The sequence below is a fragment of the Nuphar pumila genome, chromosome 2 (assembly GCF_984573655.1).
Source record: "Nuphar pumila chromosome 2, dmNupPumi1.hap1.1, whole genome shotgun sequence".
Lineage (NCBI taxonomy): Eukaryota > Viridiplantae > Streptophyta > Magnoliopsida > Nymphaeales > Nymphaeaceae > Nuphar > Nuphar pumila.
In genome coordinates, this window is record NC_143250.1 from 26,719,799 (window position 1) to 26,726,474 (window position 6,676).

Sequence of the window (6,676 nt, forward strand, 5' to 3'; positions counted from 1 at the left end):
GAGGAAGAAAGAAAGACACCCACCTCAAGGCTTTTCCATCCTACGTTTAGCATTAAATTCTCAGCCATTGACTACGTCTCTCTTTCTTCATTTCCTTCGCTAATAGTACGGAATATCTCCAGTATGTAGAGCTAAAGTTGTCGATTTATAGATAACTCTCTCTTTTGAAATTCAGACCCTGCGTCCCCTTCAGCCTACACACAAGAGAGAGAGAGAGAGAGATGGGGCGAGCTCCGTGTTGCGAAAAGCAAGGCCTGAAAAAGGGGCCGTGGACGCCAGAAGAAGACGAGATCTTGGTCGATTACCTCAAGAAAAATGGCCATGGGAGCTGGCGTTCTCTTCCTAAACTCGCTGGTATTTAATTCTTTATGTTGCACTCTTTCTTCTTGTCTATCGTTGTTGTCTTCTTTTGTTATTGTTGGTCTTGGTTTAGTCTTCTGCATGTCGTTGAAATTTCTCTTCCTGATAATCTCTAACCATGGAAGCGTTTATGTCTTTATTTGTTCATTAGAGGCACCCCCATGGTATTTCTCGAATAGCAAAACGTATGAAAAGGACCTTCTAAACCCTAAACTTTATATATTGAATTATATGCAAGTAGTTACGAGACGTCTTTCCATGAACTCCAAACAAACACTCCCGAGTCAATTTCTATGTGCTAGTGGTTGTCTTTTTCTCTTATAAGGTGACCATGGAGAATGCATCTACAGTATTCTTCCAAACACCTTAGGTATTATTAATAGAAGGTCATGATCTAAGGGTTTTTAAGATCTCAAAATAGTTTTTCCTGTTTTAATTGGAACTCAAGATTCACTAACTCCATCATAGCTAGGCTAGAAGGGATCAAGGGGACTACTTACTCAGACGGAGCGATCCATGCGTTTGGAAAGTATGGTCGTTCTTTAAGAATAGGAGACCTCTTTGTTTTTCACAATGGCAGTAATATGTATCACTGATTCCAACCGAGATAATTGTAGAAGATGAATTGTCAAAAGAGTGTATTGCATTGCACAGGCCTATAATTAAATTACAACACAAGTTGCAGAATCTCGGTTGAAGATATTTATGTAAGTCCTCATTAATTCCAAAAGAATTTAAGACCACTTATTTTGCGTCGATGCATTCAGAACCTCAAAAAGATAATTTAATTTCTTCCGTAAAAAACCTGTAAATATTCCTAAAAAAGGGGTCTGCTCTTTCTTAAATTACCACCTAATTTATTGTTCTCATATCATTTTGGTGTTGCAGTACGTTGAACAATAATCATGAGAATAACATGTCATTTTCCGAAATTTATTGTGAAATCGGGTTGTGATTGCTTCCGAGTAAGAAAAACCTGATCTCATTATTTCATGTCTAATCGCAATATTTTGATGTTAGCATCTTCTTCCTTCATGGATCTCTGAGATGAGATCATGTCAGAGTGAGCTCTGATGGTAAAACCGTCAGAGCTCCTTTAGATGCCGTTGATCTCAAGATTAACGGCATCCAAACCTGTTCGGATTAAATGCTCACTTAGATGGGCTCCAAGTTTTTTTTCCCGATTCGTGTTTTGGATGAACGGCATCTGAATGGTTTAAAATGAATGGCTCACAATTAATCTTATTCCCTGTTTGATGAATGTCATTCATTTCTAAGATGAACGGCATCCAAGGCACCTCTGACAGTATTACCGTCAGAGGTGCCTCTGACCTGATCCTCTCTTATTCTAAAGCTATGGCCTCGCCTCTCATCAAGTGGGACCCACATTGAGTTCATGGTCATTCTGCTCTGAATGCATTGCCTAGTCACTGACTCACTCTCTTTTTTTTGAGGAACGTTCTTCTGTGCTTAAAAGTATTCAAACTTTGAGACCCCTATACCTCCTATACGCACCTATTGCGTGCAGTACCCGACTGCTGTATAGGAGTCCATTTGGATCTAATATATGAACCTAGCTGGACTTTAGCGGGTCATCCAATTAATGCAACCCATCTTCCCAAACCCAAAACTGTCAAGCCCAACTACGAAACATGGTGTGTGTTTGTGCGTGTGTGAACCAGGAAAGCATGTTGTGGTACACTTGTTTGTTTAGATCTTGCCATTAAATATTTTTAACTATCCTTAAAAATGTGTTGAGATTGGACCAGGGATGGCCCATAATAACATCATGTTTGAGTTTTAACACATGAAGATAGCAAATAGAACATGCCAAGAACCACTCAAGGGCTAGTTTTTGGTTCTTTCTATGTGGACGTATGTGTGTGTGTGTGTGTGTGTGTGTGTGTGTGTGTTGGAAGGGAGGGGGTGTTTTGGTTCGGTTGGGTTGTGGGATGGATATGTGTGTGGGTTTATTGAAAAATATATTGTGGCTTTGAACCCTTGTAACATGCGGTGGTACACTAGTGTTTAGAACTTACTGTGTATGTCTAGGTTGGTAATCAAATCCAATATATATATATATATATATATACATCAAGGTTCGATTCTTTAGACGGTGAAAAATCAACAGCCTATAATTCATGGAAAGGACTTCTTAAAATGACTTAAAACATCGTGTTGAAGTCAATTAGAACACATGAAAATAGTAAAGAGAACGTGGTAAACATGATCTAAAGGTTAGTTTTTGCTTTGAAGATCAAATTTATGTAAACGGAGCATGCCAGTGTTAGTTATGGTGACTCAGTAACGCAACAGATGCACTATATATATACACACATACACAGGCGCATGCAGCTATGCACGTATGCACACATGCACTCACACATACACTCCCGCGCGCTTGTTGATTATGAGAGGTAAATATGGTATTTTCCTTTTTGGTAATTTTAGGTCTGCTTCGGTGTGGTAAGAGTTGCCGGTTAAGGTGGACCAACTATTTGAGGCCTGACATCAAGAGGGGCCCCTTCACTCCTGAAGAAGAGAAGACCATCATTCAATTGCATGGCATCCTTGGAAACAGGTATTCTTCTGCTAATTGACCCAATTCACTCTGAAACACGTAGCCATGGCCTCTGAATAGCTTGGTAATTGCTGAAAGTTTGACATTGCTTTTGGATTCTTCTGATCTACGATTCGACACTGGGACCGTGTTTGAGTTGTCAAATGGGACCTAGCTGCTGCAACCTATTGCACCTTGATCCATCAAGCTGACAGAGGAGGAGGACTACTAAATGACATCCATGAAGCTAATTAGTTTATCCATTGTGGTCCCATGGATGACTGCCATTCATGATTCAGCATTTACATTGTGTCATCCTTTTATGAGTTTTCTCCTTGAAATAGCTAGGATCCATCCAATTGCTTTGCTTAATGCTCATTATGAGAGATAAATAATCATATTGCCAGTTTCTTAGGCCATGTTAATCTCATATGGTTGTTATCATCATCATTATGATTATCATTCAATTCTTGTTATCGTCAGCGTTGTCATTGATCTGTCTTTAGGTGGTCTTCCATCGCCTCTCAGCTGCCCGGCCGGACGGACAATGAGATCAAGAATCTATGGAACACACACCTCAAGAAGCGCTTGATCCGCATGGGGCTCGATCCCATGACCCATGCTCCTCCTTCTGGACCTGCTACTGCATCTCCCTCTCAATCTTTAGAGACCACGGCAATGCGCCACATGGCCCAATGGGAGAATGCCAGGCTGGAAGCTGAAGCAAGGCTTTCTAAAGAGTCCCTACTCTTCTCCTCCCAGACCACCACGACCTCAAAAGATCAGTATGGATCCAGTTCAGATTACTTCCTTAGGATGTGGAACTCTGATGTAGGAGAGTCCTTCAGGAGTTTCAGCAGGAGCAGCGACAGTAACAGTAACAGCCAGGTATCTCCGGCATCCTCATCAACCAAGCACGGCTCAGAGGCAATGGTGGCGATGGCTAGCACCAAGGTTGAAGAATTGGAGAGCGCTTCCGACCATGACATTGGTCCGGTTGCAGCCAACGATGAGTCCAAGGACGACGGCTCGTCGAGCTCGAATGAGATGGACGAATCGGCTGTTTCATTTGCTGGGCTGTTGGGGACTGAATTGCTCATGGATTTCACACAAACCATGGGAGAATCAGCTACTTCCAATGGTGTTCCACCTCATGCTTGGCCATGGAGTGACTTGCGATCCGATTTCTGATCCAATTACACCCCCCTTTCATTTTGGAATCGGTTTATGGTTCTCTGTATGTACGTGTGTGTTTGTGTCCTCTTGCGTGTCTACAGTTAGCACAAGTTACGAACAACTCCACAGTTGAAAAAAAAAAAAAATGGAGGATGACCTTGTTTCGTTTAGATGGCCAAAAAGCCTCCTACTCATTTTGTGGTGCATGAGGGGAGCCTTTAGGCCCTGTTTGGAAACTAGTAGCTGGGATGGGAAGTGGTATTTCAGGAAGTGGCAGCTGCCAAATCCTGCAGTGGTAGCTGTTGTAAATACAATACCACTTCCCATCCCAAATGCATTAACTTCCATCCCATTTCGAACAGCCACCGGGTGGTAGTTTGACCAATTTTTTGCCAAATGCATTAACTTCTATTTCAGTTCCCAGATTCCAAACAGGCCCTTAGCGTTTATGATATTTGTAGTTTGCATTTATGATTTTTACTAGTAGGAAGTATGATTGTAGTGATGGTGTACTTTGTAGGTTAATGATATACAAAAGAGTGCTTCAATGTGTGTACATTTCTCGACTCCTGTTTTGGACTTTTCTATATGCAAATTCCATAGATCTTCAGAATTGGCTGCTTTGAATTTTCTTTTTCTTGGTATTCCATCGAGATGCTGTAATTTTGTGAATAGTAAACTGATTTAGTTATGTGGTTAATCACAATTCCACACCAAGCAAATTGAGAAAGCCATACACATGAATACATAGAGGTACCCCTATGTTTCTTGGGTCTTCTAATGACCATTACAGAAATATGCTTCCAATAAAAGAGTACATGAAGAGCATCCACGTGCAATCCAGTCAAGGTTAGACAAGGTGTCTTGATCATGACAGCACTTAATGACTAGTCATTGTCACGACTTGAAAATTGAATGTACGTAACATCACTAACTTTGTCCCCCATTTCATTTCATTTGGCCATTCTTGCTTTTCCACATTGTCCTTTGCTTACAAGATGGCTGGGCTAGGTATGCAAGGACCAGCCACCCTGGGCTTACTGTATTAAATACACCCGAAAGAGTCTTCTATCTTAAACATCTCATATCTTATAATATGCACTTTCCTCCAATATATATATATATATATTTATATTTATATTTATATTTATATTTATATAATGTCAAAAGTTTGAGAGTTTTGTTAGATTAAATAGGTTACATGTATTCATATAATGTCAAAAGTTTGAGAGTTTTGTTAGATTAAATAGGTTACATGTATTCATTGTGCGAAATTGGGGCATATGAAGGATAGGTGCTGAAAATTTGTCGGCAAACCAAGTCGGAGCAATCAGGCCATAAAGAAATCTTCCTCTTCAGAGCTGAACATCGATGAATTGGCCAGACTCCTCAAACAACTCAATAAAGCTAATCTCGCTATAAACACTAAATCAGGTGAAGGTAAAAGTGACACTGCAGGTATATTCTCAATTGCTCTTGCTATTAATTCCTTGCAAAATAAATGGCTGATAGACTCTAAAGCCACGAATCACATGACTGGGCATAGAGACTGGTTAACGTCAATTAAGATGGTTCCCACAAATCCCGTGTGTGTTGCAAATGGAACTCTTGTTCCAGTCCAAGGAAAAGGAAGTAAAAACTTCCTTCACGAGAGTCATGCTTCCGATGTGCTTTATATAAATGACTTTCCATCAAACCTCATATCTGTCAGCAAAATCACCAAATCTCATGATTGCAATGTTATTTTCTCGGTTGACAAAGTGGTATTTCAGGACACCCAGACGAGGAAGACGATTGGTAAAGGTACCGAAGCTAATGGTCTCTACATCTTAGATGATGAAACCAAGGTGATGCTGGCAAAAAAGGACATTGATGAAAGTAAACTATGGCATGCCCATCTCGGTCATCCCTCCGTCCGAATTTTGAAGTCTCTTCTACCTAATTTGGTATTTGATATAAATTAGTCATGCGATACTTGTCAGTTCGCAAAACAAACTCGGTTGTTGTTTGATGCCTCCGAGGATAGATGTGAATTTCTCTTTGATTTAGTTCATTCTGATGTGTGGGGCCTGACACCTATCGACTCTTATGTTGGTTTTAAATACTTCGTTACTTTTATTGATGATTGTTCTAGGACTACATGGGTCTATTTTTTTAAAAAGAAAAATGAAGTCCTTAGTATTTTTAAAGAGTTTTGTGCCATGATCAATACTCAGTTCGACATACAAGTCAAAGTCATTCGGTTCGATAATGGGGGGGAATATATAAGTGATGCTTTTAAAGAATACCTTAGCAATCGTGGGATCTTACCCTAAAATACTTGTTCTGGAACCTCCCAACAAAATAGAGTCGCAGAACAAAAAAATCAACATCTTCTAAACATTGCCAGAGCTCTTATGTTTCAATCTAATGTTCCAAAACACTTCCGGTCTGACGTTGTAGCCTTTGCATGTTACATCATGAATAAAATACCAAGTAAAAGCATCGGTGGCGCAAGCCCCATGCGGATCCTTCGGGGAAAGGATCTATCCATCTCACATCTTAAGGTGTTTGGATGCACTTGTTATGTTCATCTACAAC

General features: G+C 40.3%; 1 pseudogene; it reads left to right on the top strand.

The window, feature by feature from the left end:
- The first annotated feature begins 221 nt into the window (after nucleotides 1-221).
- On the top strand, nucleotides 222-4,111 carry LOC149845081 (transcription factor MYB17 pseudogene; annotated as a pseudogene).
- The last annotated feature ends 2,565 nt before the right edge of the window (nucleotides 4,112-6,676 follow it).